The sequence below is a fragment of the Podarcis bocagei genome (genome assembly GCF_964188305.1).
Source record: "Podarcis bocagei genome assembly, chromosome: 1".
Lineage (NCBI taxonomy): Eukaryota > Metazoa > Chordata > Lepidosauria > Squamata > Lacertidae > Podarcis > Podarcis bocagei.
The window spans coordinates 43,158,298-43,183,924 of NC_138125.1; the positions used below are offsets into that span (position 1 = coordinate 43,158,298).

Genomic DNA, 25,627 nt, shown 5'->3' on the forward strand with positions numbered 1-25,627 from the left:
AAATCAGGACAGTTTTTGAAAGGATCAGTCCACCCTCTTGATTCAAAATAGTACCCAACTGTATCTAAACCTAGGCAAAAGCCTGCTCCATGATCTCAGGAACTATAATGTGAAATTTGGTTATGGTATCTTGAGGTGCCCAAGTGAGTGGCAAAGAAACAAGCAGCTTCTCGTGATATATGGTGCATAATTGGAGCTCTTGCCTGGGTCTGTAATCTATAGAAATCTCTTCTAACCAGCCTTGACATGAATGTGTTTGTGGCTCTGTTGCTCTTAAACAGATAAAAGTTGAGCTGACATACTTGGCTCACAAAGATTGTTCCATCAGTGCAAGCATTTCTCCTTGCCCAGTAGAACAGTCGTCCCTCTCCTTCCCCTGCACACTGTTCTTGAAGGTCAGATTTTGGGGAGCTAGGGCAGGGTGCAATCGAAGAAGGAGGGAAGCCCCAATGCACTTCCCTCCTTGCAATGGCTTCCACTTGCGGAACAGGCCACTCGAATCCCACCCAATACATTTGTCTAAGCAATGGAAGCAACGTAATATTTAGTTGGATGGTGGGTTTCTGTCTGAAATTTGCACAGTTCTTGATCTTATTTCTTTGCTGATTTTCATTTTCACATAAAATTAAAAACACAAACAGAGAGAGAGAAAGCATGTCCAACTGTTTTATTTTGATTTGGGGGATTCATTTTTGCTAACCTGAAAGCCAGCTTGAATCTACGTAAATCCATCAAGAACTACAAAACCACAGTAAACAGTCAAAGGACTGTAAACGGCAAATTAACAAAATACTGACAATGCAGTAGGGGGACCCAGTAAACACAAAGAAGCAGGGCCAGTAAATATAGAAGACACCCTGCTTTGCTTCCTTTTCCCATTGTCATTTCTTCATTTCTCATTCTCAGGCCACATCCTCTCTAGCCTGATTATCAACCTGTCTTATACTGAGTCAGACCATCGGTCCACCTAGAACAGTGCTGTTTATTCTAGCTGGCAGCTGCTCTTCAGGGTTTTAGGCAGAGAGAACTTTCACATTACCAGCGGCCTGATTCTTTCAGCTGGAGATGTTAGGAATTCAATTTGCTGTATGTAAAGCATTTGCTTTTCTAAAGACCTGTAGCCCTCAGAGCAGACGGTCTATATATGTCAGAGAATGAGGTATGGACTCTCCCACTTCAGGATGGACTCTCCCACTTCAGACGGCAGGTGTGTGGAGGGGATGTCACGTTGCTGAATGCTCCTCTGCAGTAAGACAAACAAACAAGCAAACAAACAAACTTCCAGAAAATAGAAAACAGCATGGCAGGCAAAGAACTGCTGTGTTTCTTTTCTATTTGCTAGAGAGTTTGGGAAAGTGGAAGAGGAGAGTTGAAAACCATAATCCACCAGTTGTTGTCTGAAGTGGTACAATCCAGCCTAATCCCTCATCATTCTTTTGCCTTATTTATTTGGAAGAGAAGCCTCTTCCAGGCCTATGGTGTGAGTGGAGAACCGTTCAATAAAGTACTGGTTGTTGTAGCAGCAACAGTAGAACTAGTAGAAATACTAGGATGTTTATTTGCTTAACATGTGATCATTACTAAAAGGGCTTATCTTGATGTATTTTAATAGTGTTTAATTGTACAGTACAATATTATGCAGTGAATCACTGAATGACTATATAGCATGGTTTATCCATATATGCCAAGGTAAATTTGGAACTATGTGGCCTGATCATGTCGGTTATTTTATTTTCTCTGCGGCACTTGAAACTTGATAGGTTTCCAAACACGAATTGAAAAGTTTCTTCTGCCACTTTATGAAAGCGCAGTTTCTGGCTTTCCAGTTGGCACAAAGCTGTTGTTTGCCTCCTAATCTGTAGTTTGTAGAAATTACGGGAGTCAGAAGGAAATTCAGCAAAAAGCATTTCTTTCCCTGCCTATAAAAGTTGACTAGACTCTTATCATAACTTTTTGCTTACAGTACTGTACTATGGCATTCTCCTTAGGCCACAATTCAGGGTAAATGAAAGATAAATGAAAACAGAGCTCGTAGATACCAAATGCCACAGCCCAGGCCATCAGCAGCAGCACTTTTGGATTACCATTCCCTTGACAAAATACACCAAAACTCTGTCATATATTTTTGCAACAATTCATTATTTTACACATTACAGTGGTACCTCAGGTTAAGTACTTAATTCGTTCCGGAGGTCGTTACTTAACCTGAAACTGTTCTTAACCTGAAGCACCACTTTAGCTAATGGGGCCTCCCGCTGCCACCGCGCCACTGGCGCACAATTTCTGTTCTCATCCTGAAGCAAAGTTCCTAACCTGAAGCACTATTTCTGGGTTAGCAGAGTCTGTAACCTGAAGCGTATGTAACCTGAAGCGTATGTAACCTGAGGTACCACTGTACCTAATACCTCTCCCCCCCAAAAAAATGACCCCTGAATTTTTGAATTTTATTGACATTGATGCTGCATTTTATGTTGTATTTTATGCTGTTTTATGCTGTTTTTAAGTCTCATTTTAATTAATGTTTTATATTTGCTGTTAGCCGCCCTGAGCCCAGTTTTCAAACCAGGAGAGAGAACATGCCAGTCAGACATGTGTTTCTGCCAGGGTCCTACTTGAGTGTAGGACGAGCTCCTGACACTCTCTGCCCAGCAGCAGCAGCAGCAGCCCTTTGTGGAGCCTGTCAGGCCCTGCCCCAAGCCAGGTGGAGAGAAGTAGGGCAGGGCCCTTCAGGCTCCCAGCAGGTCAGGCCTCCATAAAGAACTGTGACAGTCCTCCATAAAGGATGTGAGCACAAGAGCACAGAAGCCTTACAGCCTCCAACTGCAAAGGTAGGGCATAGCCATCGTGGATAGTATCCACCACTAGCCTTCTCCTCCATGAATTTGTGTGCGGCATGCTGGAAGCTTTCCCTGTGTAAAAACACCTCCATGCATTAAGGAATGGTGACACGGTCTAAATGAGTGATCGGTGCAGAGATCTCTTCCTGTGTGCTGATTGCCCTCCCGGATTCTGACATGTTATTTGACTTGTAACCATCTTTTGGCATCTGCTCTTATTTGATAATGACTGAAAGTCTTCCGGATGCAGGAATGTTCTAAAAGTTAAAGTCTGCCTAAAGGTCTATGTTATTGCATTTTGAAATGCTGAAGAAGAAGAAAATTCTCCATCTTAAAAAGATGCCACCCAGATTCCTTCGCAATTGTCTGTCTGCAGGAAGGATGAGAAACCTGTGGTCCTCCAGATGCTGTTGATGTCATTTCCCATCAGCCCCAGCCAGCATGGTCAATGGTCAGCGATTAGGACAATTGAGTCCAATAACTTCTGGAGGGTTCCCTATTCCTGGTCTGCATTTTTGTAATAAGCACAGTATCCTAATAAAAATAGTTACTGTGCATCTTTCTGCCTACAGGGCGGATTCACTTTTAAATTTACATTGGCACACTCCTTGATTGGGGGGAAAAATAGCAACAAAGGAAATATATTGAAGTCTATTAAGAATTATTACATTTTTTAGGGGAAACAGTTCCAAGTATTGCACATAAAATCGCTCTTTGTTCCTTGCCAATCTTTGTCTGTAGAGCATTGTTGTCTTACCCACCCTCTTCAGAAAGAATTCAGGAGAGAGAGAAAATTGGCCTCTCTGAACTTTCCCTCACTTGTTGTCTTTCTTTCAGCTGCAACTCTCCATGTGACGGATCCTGTGTCATAAATGCTGGCATAAGGATGCTATAAAAGGCAGCTGGGCTACTTTGAGAAAACATCTGGCAACCCCCTCCCCCCAAGACCTTTTCTTAAAGAAAGAGGAGGATTGGGATCTTATCTGAGAGCCGTTGTGCAACAGAGGATTGTGTGTTGGTGTTGGACTAGGACCAGGGAGACCTGGGTTCAAATTCCTTCTCAGCATTGAAGTGTACTGAGTGGCCTTGAACTCTTTGCCAAAAGAAGAGACAAAATATAAACAGGAGAAACTGCAGCTGCCCCAGTGATGAGCAACCCTCTACACAGTCAAGCAAATAGTGCTTCAGGTTATTAGAGGTGCATGTCTCTCTCTCCTAAACCAATATACCATGGGTAGGGAAACTGAGGCCCAGGAACTGGATCAGGCCCAATCGCCTTCTAAATCTGGCCCATGGATGGTCCGAGAATCAGCATGTTTTTACATGAGTAGAATGTGTCCTTTTATTTAAAATGCATCTCTGGGTTATTGTGGGGCATAGGAATTTGTTCATTTCCCCCAAAAAAATATAGTCTGGCACCCCACAAGTACTGAGGGACAGTGGACCAGCCCCCTGCTGAAAAAGGTTGCTTACCCCTGCAATATACCTTTGAATTTTTCTCCCATTTCAATACTTTACTGTCTCAGGGGAGTCTCCCTAGCTCCCTGCAATTCCAAACAATTAGTGGGAGTGCTGTAACTCAGTAACGCTTTGCATACAGAAGTTCCCATGTTCAATCCCTCGCATTGCCAAGTCTGGGAAATGCCTGTCTGAAAAACAGAGCCCCTACCAATCAGGATAGTCCAACCTTCCCTAACCTGGTGCCCACCTGATGGTTTGGACCATGATTCCCATTGAGTTTAGTATTGGCCATGCTGATTAGGGCCATAGCTGCCAACGTTTCCCTTTTTTAAAGGGAAATTCCCTTATTTCGAATAAGATTCCTCACAAGGCAAGGGAAAAGTTGACAGCTATGGTTAGGGCTGATGAGAGCTGTTGTTCAACACATCTGCAGGGCTTCAGATTGGGAAGGCTCGTGTAGACATTATTGAGCTAGCAATGGTCCAAAGTAGTATAGGACAGTTTCCTATGTTTGTAGCATCAACAGTGGTGGTAATTACAACTTAGAGATCCTTTGCAGCTGAAGACCATTGGAAGATCTGCCATACAGAGAGCAAGACAGGATTTTCCGTCCCAAAAACTGTTTGAGATTTTAAATGCTGACGTATATTAGGGGTGGTCCAAGCTAGCAATATCTATAACAGAGGTGGGAAAGCTCAGGCCTGGAGGTCAAATATGCCCCCTAAGCCATCTGTGTCTGGCCCTCTCTCCAGGCCACACCCCTCACTGGATCTGCTTTGAACTCCCAAATGCTTTTGTTTCCAGAATGGAATTTGTCTTTGATAATGCTTGCCTGGAGGAGAGTATGTAGGAACCAGCCTACTGCACAGTGGTCAAATTTACAGTTGTTACTCTTCTCACTTTCATGTCTGGTCCAGCCCACAACCCTTGGAAGCTTCCCCATAAGAGAGTTGGAATGAAGAAGTTAGTTATTGGTATGAGCTTTCGTGTGTATGCACGCTTCTTCAGACGAAAACTCATACCAATAACTAACTTAGTTGGTCTCTAGGGTGCTACTGGAAGGATTTTTTTAAAAAAAATTATTTTATTTGTTTTATTTTGTTTCGACTATGGCAGACCAATACAGCTACCTACCTGTAAGAGGATATTCAGAGAGACTAGCACAGTCCCAAGAGGTTTGGCGGGTATTGGTTCACAGGGGAAATTTAAGACAGAGTTTGGGGAGAAGTTTCTTTCAACAGCAGGAGTTTGACATTATCATACCTACAACCATCTATATCTGACATTGGCGGGAAGGTAAACTGTGTTTCTGTGAGCTCTGGTTTCTGTCATGGTGTTCCATTGCGCCAAAAACGGTTCAGTCATGCTGGCCTCATGACCCAGAAAGCTGTCTGTGGACAAATGCCGGCTCCCTCGGCCTGAAAGCGAGATGAACGCCACACCGCATTGTCGCCTTTGACTGGCCTTAACCGTCCAGAGGTCCTTTACCTTTACCTTTTTTTATATCCGACAGTATCTGATAGTAGACATTTAGTAGTGCTCAGATTTGAAAGTATCTGCTTTGCAGTGGATTTGAAGATATCCAAGCAATGATCAATATTTGACATGAGACATGCAGAAGCAGCCAGTACTGTAGTTTACAGTATCTCCTTTTCAAAATTTTCTCAATTTATTTTCCCTTAATCAAGCGGTCGTTATTCTGCAGGGAACACCAAGTTATCATGTGGGAAAATTAAGGCTGTCTTCTGGCATTTTTGTATGCCTCTTCAAAAATGAGGGAGAGGTTGTTACTAGGGAATCAAGAGTACAAAAACATAGACACAGGGACTGTCACATGAAAGCAGGAACAGCTCAACAGAAGTGGCTCTGGGATATGTCTACTTGTGAGTGTGACTGCTTGGTTCATCTCCAAGCGAAGCCGAATTGTCTGCCTGAGGAAAACGATAAATGCCAGAATTAAATTAAGAACATTAGGAGACTGAAGAAACAATATTTAACCATTCCTGTGTAGAACTCAGCAAAAAGAAGCCAAACTTCCCCCAAAGGCTGGTTGAAAGCACATTCCTGGTGATAAGTTGATTTGGATTCATTTATTTTTTTTAAAGTACAGTTACTTTTAATAATCACAGGTTGAACAGTCTTGTGTCTTTTAAAATGGAAACAAACTAGATTATAGAGAATAAGTGATTTGCCACAGTACCAATGACTTATTTCTAGGCTGTGTATCAGAATGATATTCAAATGGAGAAATAATAAAATAAATTTTCCCCTACTGGAATCACAAACAAACGTGTGTCCTGTGATGCTTCTAGATTTCATTTCTGATGCACCAGCAGGATTTCTGCAATCCTTCAGACACCTCTTGAGGGACTCTGTCAATCATCAAGCACTTGAATGACACTATTGTGCAAGGATTTGCTTCAGTGCCGGATTTTGGTACCTGTCTTGAGGATGCTCAAAGCAACTGAGCAAATTCTTAAGAAGAGCTATTGAAGCAGCTGTCAAACTGTGGCATTGCTCCCTGCCAGAATTTGCAACCTGAGCAGGATAAAGAGAGGCAAAAGGGGGAAACAGAGGCACAGTTTTTGTCCAGTTTAAGCAAGCAGCTTCCAACCTCATGTTAAAATAACTTGTAATGGGCAGATTTCAGACAACTGGAAAACCCAGACAGTCTGCTCAAAAACAGGAAGGTAATGAGAGCAGAATATTAGATTCAGGAATTACAAATATCTGATGCCCCAGAGAGAAACGGCCAGGTTATTCTATCTCTTCAGATGAAAATGATACAAATCTGGGATTGAAAACAAAATTCTTTATTCAGATTCTGAAAATATGACCATCCTTACTGGAAGGCGCCACTTTTGGAGTAATGTGAGATTGATGTGAAAGGCTGCAAAGTTTGACAGGATGTCTGCCCTCGGAATTCCTAGCCCAGATGATAAATTGCAAATCTAGGAGGAAGACTCTGTTTGTAATGGAGTGTTCACACATGAAGGGGCCACATGAACACTAACAAGCAGTAAACCCAAAGTGAGAAGAAAGGAAGAGATTTCCCCAGGCCTCTCAACCTCAGAATGTCTGTATATTCCCTATATTTTGCAACCTCTGAGCAAAACATAGCAGAGGCGGGCCACAGATGCTGACAGAGATGACTGGCCCTTGTACCGTCAGAATGTTAAATTAAGGCTCTGGCTGCATTCACCAAGCATTTTATTCTGTCTTCCCAGCATTCCCATACCTGTTAATTTTCACATTTTATGTGATCTTTCACATATCATGTAAAATCCACTTCTGGAAATCTTGCAGAATCTAGTTTAATGCCCATTTCTGTTTTAATTGTTTCAAGACAAGAATATATTTGCACCATGGAAACCCAGAATATCATGGGACTCTTGCATTGTAAATTTTCTTGAAGGAAAGGCTGGATATAAATGGAATAAATGGAATAGTTCTATTTGGCAAAACAGTGATTTAGCATGAGCCAGCAGGATGAGGGCAGAACAATGGCAGCCCAATACATCCATTTCTGAAGTACCACCTGCCTACCCTAGATTCCATGGTATCTTTTAGGTCCAAGTTTGAGTTTAATATTAATATTTAACATCGAAAAGATGACGTTCAGGATGAACTAGCCTGAAGTATATTTGTGGATAGAAAATACATTCACAATTTTCAATCATAGTTGTTCAAAGAAATGTACTATGTAGAAGGGCTCTGTTTATTTTATTCTAAACGTTACACTGTCCAGCAATAACTCTGGTCATAATAACAATGCAAAATGTGGTGTGAGTTAAATGCTGACAATAATTTCAGAACATACCTTTTTTTCAGAATTGGAAGTGTCACTCAGACTTCTTGTTTAGGGATGTTTAAGGAAAATCATTAAACAAAGCAAGTGCCATTATGAACGACTTCTAGTGGATGTTGTTAATAATGGCACTAGGCCATTATGTCTTCCGACTGTTGCAATAATAAAAGCAACACTTGATGAATAATTTTATACTTTCAGCTGTTTTTGTTAAAATATAACATTAACTGGCCTTAGCTACAAGCAAAGAAGTATTTATATCTGTAAGACAGCCACACAAATGTCAAAAACTATGGATGTCTCTACTGCTAAAGTTCATAGGAATTTCGTCTCTGATATAGGCAGGAAAGGGAGACCCAAAGCACACATAAATATATTTGACAGTTTAAATTTATTATAGTAGCTATGTGGTACCTATTACATCAGTAAATTCTTATGAAAGGAAATGTTTATTTCAGAATGCCTGAATGATATTAATGTGTTTGTTCTGCCAGATCAAAATGAAGTGTCAAGAAATCCTCAAAGAAACATAAGCCATCAGAACAAACCATCAGAACCAATCAAATACTTCTGCTGAAATGAAAGTGTGTTAATGATTCTTTCCAAACTCTAAAGTGATGTTGTGCTGTTGTAATTGTAGGTGCAACTCCACAAGGAAGGGACAGAAAGGCAGAGTCTTATTCACTGATCTGAATAACTGGGATGAAAACATGCTGGAAAAAGCATGAAGTCCAGTGCCGAGGGCCTTCTGGTGGTTCCCTTGCTGCGAGAAGCCAAGTTACAGGGAACCAGGCAGAGGGCCTTCTCGGTAGTGGCACCCGCCCTGTGGAAGGCCCTCCCACCAGATGTCAAAGAGAAAAACAGCTACCAGACTTTTAGAAGACATCTGAAGGCAGCCCCGTTTAGGGAAGCTTTTAATGTTTAATAGGTTATTGTATTCTGGTGTTCTGTCGGAAGCCGCCCAGAGTGGCTGGGGAAACCCAGCCAGATGGGCGGGGTATAAATAATAAGTTGTTGTTGTTGTTATTATTATTATTATTATTATTATTATTATTATTATTATTCCCTGATATTTTGGTGCTCAAGTTTCTTGGTATTCAGGCTTCTGAAAATGTACCGAATATGAGATTCAGATCCTTAGGTCCATCACCTGGAGTGCCGGAGCAACTTAACATTTGTCTAAAGTGCCATTGCAGATTATCTGCATAACAGGTAATTATTTGGGCTCCCAGTCGTTCAACTATTTCAAACTATCCTTCATTACATTCAATGCAAAAGGCTAAAGTCAACACAAAGGGATCGCGATCACGATTGCTGAGCTTCAGTATTCTTCGTGGGACGTCCTGTTCCCTTGTCTTCAAGTTGTTTTGACATTCAAATAAGATCATCCCTTTAAAAAAAGGAAGGTGATCAACGCCAAAGAATGCTAAAGCAATTTGTGTGTGGTAAATATTCATTAAAGAGTTTTCATTTTCAAATAATAGCTTTACCATCTTAAGGGACACTGCCCTTTCTTGAATTTTCAGTTATAAATATTTGCTTGAAGGTTACAGAACATTTTCTTTACACAGACATGTAATACAAAGGTTGTGAATGCTGAAGCTTCAAAATAGAAAGCAAGCAAGCCATCTGGCACTCCTCCCATGTTTTGAGGCAAAGACAAGATTGCCAGCATTTAGTTGTGGCAGCCATAGCCGCATTTAGGCATTTCTTAGGAAATCCAAGGGATATGTTTTCTGCCAAAGAAGGATCATGTGCTATAATAATTGTTAATCATTAGGTATTTGGCTACAGCCTACTTGGGCAATTTTCTTTTTAATAAATTCTAGTAGCTGATTTGAATATGTGCCTCATATTTCAGACACTGACTCACCATCAACAAAATGCCATTCAAGTTCATACCAGAGAGAACGCTGATAACTATAGACAAGGTAGGCTTCACATTTGGGAGAATGTAAGTAAGTCTGAATCACTGTTCCGTCCAACAGCCAACTGAGTGACAATCAGTTTGGAAGTGAAATGGGACCACACAAAAACAAAACAGTAGTTTCTTCATTTTACTTAGGGGACTTGCTAAGTAAGGAGAAGCATATGTCTGTAAATCAATAGGTGAAAAAAATAACTCCAAAATGGCTTGACACAAACCTGAATTTCTAGGAGGTAATGGACCATTCTCCAGTGATACCCTGCAATGTCTTTTTGCACGTCGTGCTTTTAACTGTACAACCAAGGAAAATTTCAGCTTGTGCAGAATGTGGCCAACCATTTTCTGATGGGACCAAAGCCCCTGGTTGCTTCTTACAAGTCTCCTCCTCACCCACCTACCTATATTGCCTAAATATAGGCAAATATATTTTGAAATCTGTTTCTGGATGCAGATTGCCTCTACTGAGTTGTGGCTTAAATTGGAGAAAGATGTGGAAAATCTTGCCACAGCCACTGAAAGTAGATGTACCATCAACCGCACTTTCTACACAACCCTGTATGTTGCTAAATTCAGCCTTAAGTGAGACATTAAACTTGTTGGCAAATGAAACTGCATCCGAATGGGCTCTCTGAAACACAATGCATCAGTAACATGGTTTTGTTGAGCAATGAAGAGAGACTTAATTTAATGTTATAAAATTAAGGCGGGAGTTCAGTACAGATTCCCCATTGACTCTCGTATTGTTTGCTTGGCTTTTCCTACAGCATCTTTCTTGGGTCATGAACAATCTACAGCTATCTACTCTGCAAGCACTTTTCTGAAAGGGCACCCTCGCACTGTGACCGCAATGATGTGATAGTTTGGTCAGTTAGGCAGTACTTGATTGCAACACTTACAGTCAAAAACAACGCTAACCACATGATTTCACATAATGTGTGGCAGACATTACCTTTGTGAAAGTTTGTATCAAGTGCCTAATGGTGCATTATTCTGCTTGTTTTCCTCATTTTCCTTCCTACTTAGTGTTTTGTGGTTTATGAATGACTTTACAACAGCTCTTTGATGTTTTTTTCCCAAATTCATGAGGTTATTTTTGTCAATGTTAGTCTTGTTTCTGTGGCTGCTGCTATCATATGCCAGGTGCAGTAAAAACACTGGAAGGTTATTTGCACAAATACCAGTGCAAGGAAGAGGTCTTTCATGACAATGGGGTTGTGCCAAGAATGGAGAAGAAATTTATTTCAGTTCACACTTAAAGGTGAACCTTCCTAATTCATACTTTCTGAAATGATATGTGAACTAAAACATAGTGATTCTTCGTGGTTTGCACTTTTTTCAAATTTTTCAATGCAGTTCTTCAGGCAACTAATGTATACAGAATTGTATTTATTAAGGCAACATGAATGTGTGAGTTAGAGAACAACATGCAAAATATGGAAACTTGGTTTGGAAACATGTATATTAGGCAAAATTGGATAGAAAAATGTGTATAGTAGAAGAAATTCATACTAAATGCTGATTAATTTTCATGAGGGCTTTTTTTCTAAATGCAAAATGATGTGGAAATGTAGATAACTGAACTTAAGACAGGAAAAATGAGAACCAGTAAGAGGTTGAAACTGAGAGATTCATCCATCCCTAACTGTGCCCATTGTTATTTAGCATGCAGAAAAGAAATAGTCACCCCAAACAACTGCCAACTCTCTTCCTCATGCAAAACATGGATAAATGCCTCATTTGCCTTCTTTTTGAAGGCCTATGCAGTTCTATTGCTGTCAAAGAAAGGACAAAATGCATGTGGTTTTGTAGAATTTACTGTGGTGTTTTTCCTCAGTTGGAGATTTCACTTCAGTGTTAGCTCCTTCTCCTGTTTCTACCCAAGTTTAGCAACTTAACACCGTCATTGGCAGTTCATTAACAAAGCTGTATAATATCAATACAAAAGAGCTGTGGGAAATTTCACAATGTTTTAAAAAGAAAAATACCATGTGTGGAATTCCTACATAACACTGCAATCTCAATTTCCATAACATAAAAATTACTCCCCCCCCCCACCTCACTTTTTGTTGCAGAAACACTTTCCAGTTCTTTTTTCCATACTGACCCAACTGGATCAAATAAGCCGGTTATCTCTCTTTGTGTAGAGCAGAGCTAGCTGCAATCTGATGAGGCCAATGAACAAGCTCCATATGCCCACAACTGTGTAGGAACAACTGGTGCCACTCTACTGATGCTCTGTGTGTCAATCATGGCAGAAAGGACAGTATTGGAGTTTGCTGAGAGGCAATCCAGATTGCTAATCCTTAAACTACTAGCTAAATCCTGCCTCCATGACTGAAAGCTATAGGCCCACCTAAGCAATTCTAAGTCTAGGAAAGTAAATGCAGGAATAGAAGATGATTCAAAGTCTTTATGAAAATAAAGGCTGCCAGAGGGACATAGTTTATCAGCCAATGCCATCTATAAATTGATCTGCATCCTCAAATAATTAGAATATAAAAGGCTGAACATTTTATGTTTCGCCTTTCTCTGAAAATAGGCTGGAATATTTACCAGACCAAACTTCCTTAGTGATTTATAATAGTAGATGCTCAGATAGTTCCCAAGCATAGTCACTGGTTTGGACTCTGGGGAATTTTTGTTGATATGATTTTATGATGTTGAACCAGTTGAATCACTCATTTCTAAATAGAAAAACCAAGTCCATAAACTTTAGATCCCCAGAAATAAGCATAAGGTTTTCCTGGGAATTTACTATGTGTAATAAGTTTATACTTGTCATTCATTTATTACATTCTGTATAAGTAAATTGTTGCCTTAGTCTGCCCTTTTCAGTGGGTTAATCTGTTCTTGTATAATTTGATTATTTGCTCAAAATAGCCAGGGAAAGAGCTTAAAGACTAGAATCTCTATTTCATAAAACTTAATTATCCAAAATTCTTTCCTGGGAACAATGTGTCTTATCCACATATACCCCTTTTACAGAATGACCACTGCTGAAAGTTACTGAAATTGAAAGGCAAATGAGATGGTACATTAATTTTAATGTCTGCTACTTTCAACAATGAGGATAAAGACTTTTTTTTTTACTGTTCAGTGTTTTCAGTGTTCATAGTCTTGCCTGTATCTGCCTGCTAGATTTCTACTTGCATGTTAGTCATATAGGCTTCATTCACATGGCCATTTATTTTGTTTCCCCAACATAGGTAAAGGGTAAAGGGACCCCTGACCATTAGGTCCAGTCGTGGCCGACTCTGGGGTTGCGGCGCTCATCTCGCTTTACTGGCCAAGGGAGCCACCGTATAGCTTCCTGGTCATGTGGCCAGCATGACTAAGCCACTTCTGGCGAACCAGAGCAGCACACGGAAACGCCGTTTACCTTCCCGCCAGAGCGGTACCTATTGTCTACTTGCACTTTAACGTGATTTCGAACTGCTAGGTTGACAGGAGCAGGGACAGAGCAAAGGAAGCTCACCCCATCGTGGGGATTCGAACCGCCGACCTTCTGATCGGCAAGTCCTAGGCTCTGTGGTTTAACCCACAGTGCCACCAACATACCCCTCTGTTAATTTCCACATTACATGTAAGCATTCACACAATGTAAAAGCCACTTCCAAAATCTAGTGGGATCTAGTGGATGTTTAGTGCACATTTCTGTGTTAATTGCTTCCATTAAAAAAAAAATCCATTTGGAACCCCATTAACCCCCAAAATTGTGAGAGTAAAGTGACAGAATTTGGGGCAGTACATTGGCAAACAGTTCTTTCCTCCCATTTTCATGAGTGAACCACGGGGAAATGAAAGCACCCATGTGAGGGGAAATATGGGGAGTAGTGATGTTCTCCAATTATGTTTATTGTTGTGTCACACCGTGGCCACTGATGTCAGTAAAATTTAGTGCTAAGTGACTGGTTGTTGTTTTTTAATCGTTTAGTCATGTCCAATTCTTCGTGACCCCATGAACCAGAGCATGCCAGGCACTTCTGTCTTCCACTGCCTCCCGCAGTTTGGTCAAACTCATGCTGTCGAGAACACTGTCCAACCATCTCATCCTCTGTCGTCCCCTTCTCCTTGTGCCTTCCATCTTTCCCAGCATCAATCTTTCCCAACATCAGTGTCTTTTCCAGAGACTCTTCTCTTCTCATGAGGTGGCCACAGTAGTGGAGTCTCAGCTTCAGGATCTGTCCTTCCAGTGAGCACTCAGGGCTGATTTCCTTAAGAATGGATAGGTTTGATCTTCTTGCAGTCCATGGGACTCTCAAGAGTCTCCTCCAACACCATAATTCAAAAGCATCAATTCTTCGGCCATCAGCCTTCTTTATGGTCCAGCTCTCACTTCCATACATCACTACTGGGAAAACCATAGCGTTAAGTATGCACCCATATTTGGCATCTTTTAAATGATAAATGTCCATACAATACTCTCCGGAATTCCCTGCCTATTCATATTAGTCAAGTGTCTTTGCTGTGCCGTTTTTAATGCCCCATCCATAGGCTAATTCAGCCTTTTCTGTTAAATCTCCATCTTAGACAAAACATCCAAAGGCAATTTATTCTACTACCTAAATAGCCTTAAAATGGGGGAGGTCTTTCCGACCATTTAATTGGAACCCGCTTCCTGTACTGTAATCCCATTGATCTTTGCCGTAACTTTAGTCAATATAGAAAGTGTTCGGAAGAGAGCCCTGAAGAGGATAAATATCTGAGACACTATGACATTCAGAATTAAGTAGCAGGAAGGTGGATTATAGTCAGATATGGGATTATGCACGTGTAAGGAAAATAATTATGACTGGACATCTCCTTTGCCAAGTGTCTTTCGTCAGCTACTCATCTTGCATTAGAGTGAGGATATGAGCAAATCCAGATCAGAGATCATGAGCATATTATAGCAGAGTCTTCCAAATGAGGTTAACTTGGAGGTTTGGCCATAGAAGAATGAGGGCTGCCATGCAGAAGCAGAAAGACTTATTATAATTTACTCTTTATCCCATAGAGAGTTTCTTGAAACACTCTGCTACCACATAGGCCAAATTATGCGTCAACGATCTGGCTGATTCTCACTGATATTGTGGCAGGCTGACATAATGTTTTCTGTGATATTGAAGTCGATGATGGAATCCTATGAGAATGGAACCCGCAAACTGTTGAGAAATAGAGAGGGATTAAAAAAAAAAAGACATAGGCAAATTACAGCCCCTATTATTTACAAAATCCAAAAGGTCAGCATGGAGGAGAAACTGTAAATGTCTTGATGCATTTTGGATCAGGAGGCTTGGGGAAAAACACACAGTTGGGCCATCTAAATGAAGTGTGATGTCTGGTTGCTGTTAAATCTATGGTTGTCATTCATGAAAGCCACGAAGAAGTCTGGCAAAATCCAGCTGCTTCTTACTAAGATAATCTGACCAAAAAAAAGGTGCTTTAAAAATGCCAGCATCCTTCTTCTTCTCTCAAGCCGTTTGGCATCAAAGACATGGGGGGTAAGTCGGTGGCAAGCTCATTTTCAGAGCGTGAGGTGAATTAAGCAGAACAGCTGGATTTGCTTCTGAGATACAAAGGCGGGCTTCATCTCTAGAAATGCACGTAACTTTACAAATGGACAGTTTGTAAAGGGTGCTGTCATGGGCAGAAGTCCCTCTCATACCATTAATGTGAAGAATATCGTCTAAGTGAATGCAACTGACAGAACAACACACATCACACACAGTCCACTCTTGGCCAGAGTCCCAACATACAAACTTCAAGGAGATGTGTGGTACAGTGGTACGAGTTACAAACGCCTCAGGTTACAAACGCTTCTCGTTACAAACTCTGCTAACCCAGAAGAGTTACCTCGAGTTGAGAACTTTGCCCCAGGATGAGAACAGAAATCGTGTGCTGGCGGCACAGTGGGAGCAAGCGGCTCCATTAGCGAAAGCAGGCCTCTAGTTAAGAACAGCTTCAAGTTAAGAACATACCTCCGGAACGAATTAAGTTCTTAACTAGAGGTACCACTGTACAACTCCAGCTTTTCAAAATGGACAGATTTAAGGTGGCAAAGTAGGGAGGTCTGTGACAGACCCACACTTTTTGGCCTAAATATTCAGAGTTTTTAAAATACCTTTTTGCCCAAATGATGCACGGCATGCACCAGCCCTTCTGTCTTACTCACAAGCAGATAAAGTGAGAGGGCTAATTGGTTTAGGCATTTAAGTTCCCCACCCTTCAGCACAAGTTCTCAGAGCAGCTTCCAATGTAGACATAGAAAACGCTAAGATAAAATGAACAACATTTCTAGGGGGGGAAACAGCTTGACCAGCTAAAACCCACGCTGAAACAGAATTCTAAAAAGCTGAGGCGAAATTAAGAGACTTTTTCCTAGAGCTGAAAAACAACAGCAAACACTGTTTTATCAACGCCTGCCATTTATGCCTGCCAAGCTTCTGCCACTATTCTGCTTCTCAGTCATAAACCTACCCTGTTAACAGATTTTATTACTATTATTAGTTTTATGCATGGATGAAACTGGGATGAAATAGTTTATTAATGCAGCATACAGGACCGGTCCAAGACATGTTGGCACCTGGGGTGAACCATAAAATTGCACCCCATACCCCACCAGGGAAGATGGGGTGAGTGAAGTTCTACATCAGGAACCTTTTTCTGCCAAACCTTTTTCAGGTTCTTTGCCTAAAAAATAAAAAATAGATAATTAAATTGATATCATGTGAATTGTTCTCATGGCAAGAAAGCAATGGAAATAGAATTTGCAATATCTAATGGGCCCTAACTCAATTTTCTGGTCTTGGTTCATAGAATCCTTGTTTTCATTCTGCAATACATGTGACATGATAAGTCACTGGCTTTGTTCCCCAGTCCTAGGGCAATAAATTATACTGAAAGAATTTTTGTAAATTTAATTTATAGTAGGTTTGGCTTCACCCAAATATGGATTGTTATGTTTTGTTTTAGCAGTGAGCTTTAATATGTGATGTAATTTTTGAACAAGAGATATAGGTATAATGTTTGAATCCTTCATTTCTATTAGTCAAAATATGTCCAAGTCAGTGTCCTAACATATTTAAGAAATAAACACAACAGCCATGGGCACAATTCACTCGTTGGTTCTCCTGCACAAGCCCCATTGAAGTGAATGGGAACCAAGCAGACCCCATTTATTTCCATAGGGCTCCTGAATTCTATGATTCTATGGAAAACCTTCCTGGCAATGTAAAACAACGTGTTATGGTTATAATTATATTTGCTCCAGCTCTCTGCTCCAGCTCGAACAACTTCAGATGAATGAAACTACTGTATGCTTACAACAAGCTACACTTCTCTTTTCATTCAAAAGTTTATAGTAGTTGTTGGGGGCTCAGCTTACCATTAAGATAAAACAAGGTGCAATTGCATCTTCTTTGTCAATGGGAAACTAGGTAGGAGAGTTGGGGCAGCAGACTGGGAGAGTAACCCAGTGACATTGAGGGCAGGCACAGATTGATCAATAATTATGTGGAATTTTTGGAGGATACAGACTATCTGGTTATCTAGTTCCATTTAAAGCTGGGTTCAGACGCAGTTTGGGGACTGAATATTTTGTTGGGAGCCGTCCAGAGTGACTGGGGGAATTTGTATCTGCTTCTGCTTCTTGGTGGCTGGGTGTGAGCATTCAGAGTTTTGGGGCAAGGTCTCAACAGGATACTGATGATATGCAGCACAACTTCCCTGTAATTTCTGAGTCAGGACATGCAGTGCATGATCTGGATGATTGTCTGGGCGCAGTGGTGGAGTTGATGAAGGCCAATAAGCTATGCTAGAATCCTGGGAAGACGTCTGTGGGTTGGTGGTTCCTGTGTCCAGGAGACTGGCCAGTTGTGTGTTCTGGATAGGGTTGCCCTCTCTCTGGAAGAACAGGTTCAGAGTTTGGGGGTGCTCCTGAATCCATCTTTTTCACTGGAGGCTCATGTAGCCTCAGGGCCTAGGAGTGCCTTTTACCAGCTACAGATGGTACATCAACTAAGGCTGTTCTTGAACAGGGATAGTGCATTGGTAACCTCAAGACTTGATTATTTCAATGTGCTCTCTCTGGGCCTATCCTTGTGCCTAGTCTGGAGGCTCCAGCTGGCGCAAAATACTGTAGCTGGACCCCTTAGCCTGAAAATGTTGGGAAACCCCTGTCTAAATTTAAGAGCAATTGTTAAAAGCAATGGACCTAGATGCTTTCATACACTGTGCAAAATATATCACTCTTTTGAACTTTTATGACCATTCGAATTATCAAATTATGGAAAAGGGAAAGAAAGCAAGTGTGTCTTTTCCAGTAAAGTACCACAAATTAGCCTTGTGATGTACCAGTTCTAGGAATGTTATTCTCCAATAGCAATGGGCTGTTTTTTATGGTGCTTATTTTAATATCTCCTGCTGAAAATACATTTCTAGCAAGAAAATGGATTGATTGAACTTCAGTACACTTTCCAGGCACTACATTTTTTTCACCTCAACTTTACCAGGTCTTTACAGTGGTACCTCGGGTTACATATGCTTCAGGTTACATACGCTTCAGGTTACAGACACCGCTAACCCAGAAATAGTGCTTCAGGTTAAGAACTTTGCTTCAGGATGAGAACAGAAACCGTGCTCCAGCGGCACGGCAGCAGCAGGAGGCCCCATTAGCTAAAGTGGTGCTTCAGGTTAAGAACAGTTTCAGGTTAAGTATGGACTTCCGGAATGAATTAACTACTTGACCCAAGGTACCACTTATTCAAAAACTATTCAGAAAAAAATGCTGGCATCATATATTCCTAATGAGACTTTGCTTTTCAGAAACTGGACAGTATTAACTTAGAGGCCAGATTTTTGCATTATGTAAATTGACATTGGAAAAGACCTTTCTTAAGAGAGAAAGAGACTTTGTTGAGTCTAAATGTTTTGGACTTGCACTGCAAGGTTTGTATTTACATCAGGTACCTTGCTGTTCTCATACAAGAAATTGCAGCAGTAAGTGAAATTCTTCACCTGAGTTATGTAAAAGCTCACCACATTTCAAAACATTTTAAAAACAAATACAAACTTTATTTATTTATTTATTTGTTGGGGGGGGGAGCTATTCAGTAAGCCAAACCCACACAGAGACTCCATTTCATAGATGCATTGGTTGTGTTTGGACTGAAACATAATTTAGTGCTACATGAACAAGTCTCAGGCTCATGTGTTAACTCCCCCCCCTTCCTCTGACACAGTTGTGAGGAGACTGGAGGAAACGATGAGCAATTAGTTGAAAATAGAAAAGAATGCTTCCAAATGAATTTTGACTCTGGCTTGTTTGAATAAACCATAGTTAGAACCAACCTCATCTGTGGTTCAGATGAAATGATAAACTGTGATAAGTTGAAATTAGAAGATCTTCATGGGCCCAGGCCAGAAGTCCACAGAAGCAGAGTTATCCAACAGCAGCCCTGAGAAGATGGATCCACTCCACGCCATGCAGAACCACCGGCACCAAAGCCCACATCAAAATATATACAACTTCAAGATATATCATAGTCTCAAAGAGCTAATAATTATTATGTGGCTCATTTGTGCATGTTTCCACTATTCACTGTTGTGTTGCCGTTAAACGAAGATACACTTTCTTTCTCTTTAACGTGGAGCGAGACAATTATCTTTGAGTCCCAATGCTCACCCTGGAATTTACTTCTTAAGAAAACAGATTCTGCAGGCAGAACCATAACAAGAAATGAAGCCATTATTTCAAAAAGAGTCAGAATGAAAAATTTCAGGTCAAAAATATATTTGACACTTCGGCCGGTTTACCTTAAAGCGAGGGCATTTCAATCACAAGCACATAGGGCAGGCTTCTTTTTAAGTAGAAAAACATGACCAGGCCATCATCCGGATTTTGAGCACGGTATGTCCACTATGAAGGAAATTCCAGCTCGCTGAGGCTGAGGCATTTGCTCCTGCATCGCTTGTGCTAAGTGATTTTCATGTGAAGAGAAGGTCCTGTTTGTGTGATGTTATTCATATTTGTCTAACTCTTGTGTTTTCTTTTCTGGGTACACTTTCCATTAGGAGGACAGACCATTAAATTTATCATTCATCTGTGGTCGATGTCAAGTCAGGATAGAGATGTGGTGCAAGCGGAAACGCCTAGAATGTTGCATAAATAAATATAAGGAACATTCTTTTTGGATGCTCTTCCAGTCATGGAATGGGCATCGATCCAGCAGAGGCATCCATGAAAGGAAGCTCAGGACTGCCCTCCCAAGAATCCTGGGAACTGGAGTTTCTTAAGGGTGCTGGGAAGTTTAGCTCTCTGTGGGGAAAATGTGTTGGACACGCTTTTAAAGGTATGGTATGAATCTGCCCCGAAGGTGCCATTCATTCTCTTTTTTCTTCTAATTCCTTCTACTTACCTCCTTTAATATTGGGACCTCTCTCTTCCTTGGTCTTCAGGACCTCTTTATAAATAAGAACTCCAAGGACAAGCTATTAGAAAAGGCATCTTATTAGAAAAGGCTTCTGGAATTATTCAGGTTCCCAAGCAATAAGCAAAGCATACAATGTTATTACTCTTAATGACATCAATAAAGCCTCTCTTCAGCAATATAAAACATTTCTCTTGTAATAAAAGCATCTAGTATCCCCCCTCCCCAAGTTGCATCAATCACTGGGCCTAGTCTATTTAATTCAGGCGAAGGCAACATAGCACCTTCCTGCTGGTGTTAAGACTCCAAATCCCACCAGCTTCAGCCAGCATGAACAATCATCAGGGATGAACGGGAGAAAATATTAGTTAATCTAAGTCTGGGGTAGCCAGTGTTGTGTCCTATACATGTTGTTGGACTACACAGCCCCTTATCTCTGACCTCCCATTATCCCTGGCCTCCACTCCCAGAGGCAGCATGATCCTGAACACCAGCTGCTGAGGAGAGTGCTGTTGCAATGGGAGGTTTCAGCTTGTGCATGCTGCCACTGTTTTCTCTCTAAGAAAAACAAACATCTCCATGGTTAATGGAAAGGGCTGTCATCTGAGAGGACAGGAGCATTAGCTTTCAAATACCATTGAACACCGTCTCTAATTTAGGAATTAAGGCATAACACATGGCACGAGTTCTCGAATCCATGTGTTTTCAAGGACAGCAAACACATTTCACACCCACTGCTAAAAATCCAAATTAATACATCAAAGCTTTTAAAATGTCAGGGAACACTTGCTTCTTGTTGCAAGCAGGCTCCCCCCCCCCCACGTCTCAGTGAGTCAGTAATTTTGTCAAGTCCATAAGCCATCAAATCTTTAAAAGAAAACAAGTTTACGATTCAATAAATTGTTGTATCATGCAACGTAAAAATGATCGATTCCATGTTTCACATTTTTGAGGTTTCTTGGTTCTGCTGTAAAAAGGGTGGCAGAAATTACCATCGTTTTATTAGCAAGTAACTTTTCAATTGTTTCTTAACTCCCAACATATAATACCACTGGGTAGCTTACCAGATAAGTGAGTTTACCTAAATCCAGCTGAACAGAAGTATCATTTGAGACACATGCATACCATTTACAAAGAAGCAACCTGGAAGGACACTCAGTACAAGCTAAAAAATGGGGCCCTTTTGTCATCTGTTGAAACAAAACCAACAAAGGAAGTTATGGCACCTTAAGTCTAGACCCAGGGGCAGAATTCAGCCCTCTAGCCCCATCTGTCTAACCCTTTGGACTTACCCCAGGCAACACCCCTGCCTGGTCCTGTTTCACACCCTCCTCGTGAGTTGTGCCAGGTTGAAACTGTAATCATGCCTCCTGCTTATCTGACAGGAGAGGTTCGTGTCTAGAGGCCTCTTTCTTTTCCCTGACTGGAATGCAGCCTGTTGTACAAAGCCACAGCCATACTCTGCCCACTTTTGCCTCCGGCCTCACTAGAGATGGAGCAGAAATATGCTTCAGTTTGAATTTAAAGGCGAATTTATCAAATCCACACTTTCAAAACAGTATGAGAACTGGAATACGGCCATTCTTTGAAATTTGCACTGCTCCGAATTTCGCAATGCAGTTCCCCAACCAAGCCTTGTTTACAAAAAAAAAAAAAAAAGGATCAGGGGAAAGTATGCATCAATATATTAGTGAAAATAACACACACAAATGCATTATGTTAGGGGAAATTGCTTGGGGAAATGTGTACATTACTCAAAACTGTGTCTATTAGGAGAAATTTGCACTAAGATGCTGATGAATTTTCATTAAAAAAAAGCAAATTGCTGGAAAATGTGGAGAACCGAATGTAAGACAAGAAAAAAAGAGAAATTAAGAGAACTGAAACTGACAGATTTTCCATCTTTAGGCCCCACTAACATTTTGCCTCTGACTCCACCCACCACTGGAATGACAATGTAACTTGGGACACTTCATGTATCTGACAAAGTGGACTGTAGTCCATTAAAGCTTATGCCATAATAAAGTGTATCTGAAGAAGTGTGCATGCACACGAAAGCTCATACCAAGAACTAACTTAGTTGGTCTTTAAGGTGCTACTGGAAGGAATTTTTTTATTTTGACTATGGCAGACCAACACGGCTACCTATCTACTACATAATAAATGTGTTAGTCTTATCACGTCCCAAGACTTTTCAGTACCTTTCAACCTAACCAATTTGATAATGTTGTTATGAGGCTAACAGCGCGATACTATGCATATCTAATCAGGAGTAAGCCCCATTGAGTTCAAGTGCCATTGGGTTCAATGGGATTTACCCTCAGGATAGTGTGCTTGCACACTCACCTGGAAATAAGTCTCATTAAATGAAGCGATGCTTACATCTGAAAAAATACATGTAAAGGATTACACTGTAATCTCCACTTTCAGCTTCTTGGAAGAAGGGCAGGTACAAATGACCCAATAAGAAGGATGCTTCATATTTATGCTAGTTTTCTAAAGTGCTAGTTCCTTGCCTTGTGTCATTTTTAACTATTAGATGCTACCTCACACACATAAAATGATGTTGGACTTGCTTTTACACAAACACACACACACATCTGGCAGTACTTACATATTGCATTGATTTCAACCATGGACCTCCCCATCCCCCCACTGTATCATAAGTTTGTGACTTGTTGCCATGCTATGCAAAACATCTTAACTATTCATTTAGGAAAATGTCAGCATTCCATAGTTACACTGGAATGCTTTGCCGAGGAAATATGGGAACTGGTGAGACATTAAAGGGAAAATACAAAAATGATGAATACACTCTATTACTGGATATTATTTAAAATATCCTGCCCATTTTCAAGTGGGGGGACAAATTGTGGGTTTCAAAAAATTTCGTGCATGGTGACCTTTTCTTTTCACCTACTACTTCATTATTGACATGTTGCAAAAAGCACCAATGGTGAAATGGGAGAAAAATCTCTCTTACTTCCTACCACTATTAGCAGGACAAATGAGGTGCCTTGTTACGACTGACAGAGGCATCCTGAAACAATTACTTTTGCAATCTGAATGTATCACCCTGTCCCACTCATTCGTAGCATGAGGCTGATCTCACTCAAATACAGATGTGAGGAAGGGTGCATTCCATCGATGTCAGGGCAACATGGCCATATAAAACTGGTGTGATGGATAAGAGAACATGTCAAGGATTTTTTGGGGATGACTGGATAATTTACCGCAACATTTAGAATGTAAGGCTTTTGGAACTGAAAATTCGCACATGCTGTGTTACCGATTTGGGGACCTACAGTGCCCAGGTATTGATATTTGTTATCTCTTTTAAAATGAACACAGGCTCTCTACTCCAGCCTCTGTCACAATGTCAGCATTATAAAGCCCATATCAGTTCTAGACTGGGTTGGGTCCCTAGCACTGCTAGAAAGGGGTCAAACCTTGTTCTCTTAGAATGGCAATGGTGCCCACCTGATAGGTGAGCACCAGTGAGCTCCAGCTGAAAAAAAACCTTGCCCATCTGGCACCTTCTATTGTTTGTTTGTTTGTTTGTTTGTTTGTTTATACCCCACCCATCTGGCTGGGTTTCCCCAGCCACTCTGGGCAGCTCCCAACAGAATATTAAAACAGAGTAAAACATCCAATGTTACAAACTTCCCTAAACAGGGCTACCTTCAGATGTCTTCTAAAAGTCAGATAGTTGTTCATTTCCTTGACATCTGATGGGAGGGCATTCCACAGAGCAGGTGCCACCACTGAGAAGACCTTCTGCCTGGTTCCCTGTAACCTCACTTCTCGCAGTGAGGTAACCTCCAGAAGGCCCTGGGAGCTGGACCTCAGGTTAAGAACTTTGCTTCAGGATGAGAACAGAAATCGGGCTCTGGCGGCGCGGCAGCAGCAGGAGGCCCCATTAGCTAAAGTGGTCTTCAGGTTAAGAGAAGTTTCAGGTTAAGAACGGACCTCCGGAACGAATTAATGGGGCAGACCAATGGGGGTGGAGAAGCTCCTTCAGGTATAGTGAATGTGTGAAGGGGAGCAGGATCACATCCACTGGCCCCACCCCTGATACTGATGTGCCCCCTAGTGACTAAATGCTTGGTGATATTGAGAAAGGGTCCTATGAACATACAGCTGTACACTTCGAGGGTTCCTCCATGTGACCAAGACCATGGGCCAATCGAGGCTCCTGGTGGGAAGGCTGAGTCTTGTGTTCATGCATAGGGTCCTTTCTCACTCATACAGATCTAATTTACCCAGCTCTTCTACCATTTTCCAAAATGAAGACAAGCATGCAACCTGATAATAACTACAGTGGTACCTCGGGTTAAGAACTTAATTCGTTCCGGAGGTCCGTTCTTAAGCTGAAACTTCTCTTAACCTGAAGCACCACTTTAGCTAATGGGGCCTCCTGCTGCTGCCGCACCGCCAGAGCCCGATTTCTGTTCTCATCCTGAAGCAAAGTTCTTAACCTGAAGCAATATTTCTGGGTTAGCGGAGTCTGTAACCTGAAGCGTACGTAACCCAAGGTACCACTGTATTTAAAACAGGTCAACGAATGCAAATGAATAATACAAAATGCTTTAAAAGCTACCGGATAATAAAATTAGGATGTGAAAAAACAGTTAACAGCACAAGTCATCACTGTGCAGCTCAGCAGTGACAGACAGCACTGCAACTCAGAAAACAGCTGCCACCATTTAAAATAAATTGTACTTTTATAAATGTGCAGCCCACAGGAGCATTGCCAGTGAATCCAGGGCTGTCTTAAGCATATACGGTGCCGGAGTGCAAAGATCCGCCTGATTCCCCCCCCCCAGTTGCCCAGTCCCAGGAGCGTGGGGGGGGGGGAGCCAGCCGGCTGCCTCAGCATCTCACTGGCTCGGTCACCCCCAAACTCGCGGCGCAGAGCCGCCTGCAGCAGAAGAGCCTGCCGTGGCGCTCCGACCAACGGGCGCGCTCTTCCCTGGACTCAACTCTCCGGCCCTGGACTCTCGGCCTGACACCCCTGAGAGCCTAGCGCCCAGGTGCCCCTCACCCCTAGCGCCTATGGGTAAGACGGCCCTGAGTGCATCAGCATGCTGCATTCCCTATTCCTCTCCCAGAGTTACAGATCTCAGAGTGGTTTAAAGAATCAATCCTTCTTCCCAAGGAACTCTGAGAATTGTGACTTTGAGGA

At 41.5% G+C, this 25,627-nt stretch overlaps 1 long non-coding RNA gene across 1 annotated transcript in view; it reads left to right on the plus strand.

Moving 5' to 3' along the window:
* The window catches only part of LOC308596399, a 28,815-nt gene extending 8,671 nt beyond the window's left edge, over positions 1-20,144 (plus strand). Inside the window, exons 2-3 of the long non-coding RNA XR_014012513.1 lie at positions 9,968-10,037; positions 20,087-20,144. This is a non-coding gene — a long non-coding RNA (uncharacterized lncRNA). The remainder of the gene's footprint in view (positions 1-9,967; positions 10,038-20,086) is intronic.
* The last annotated feature ends 5,483 nt before the right edge of the window (positions 20,145-25,627 follow it).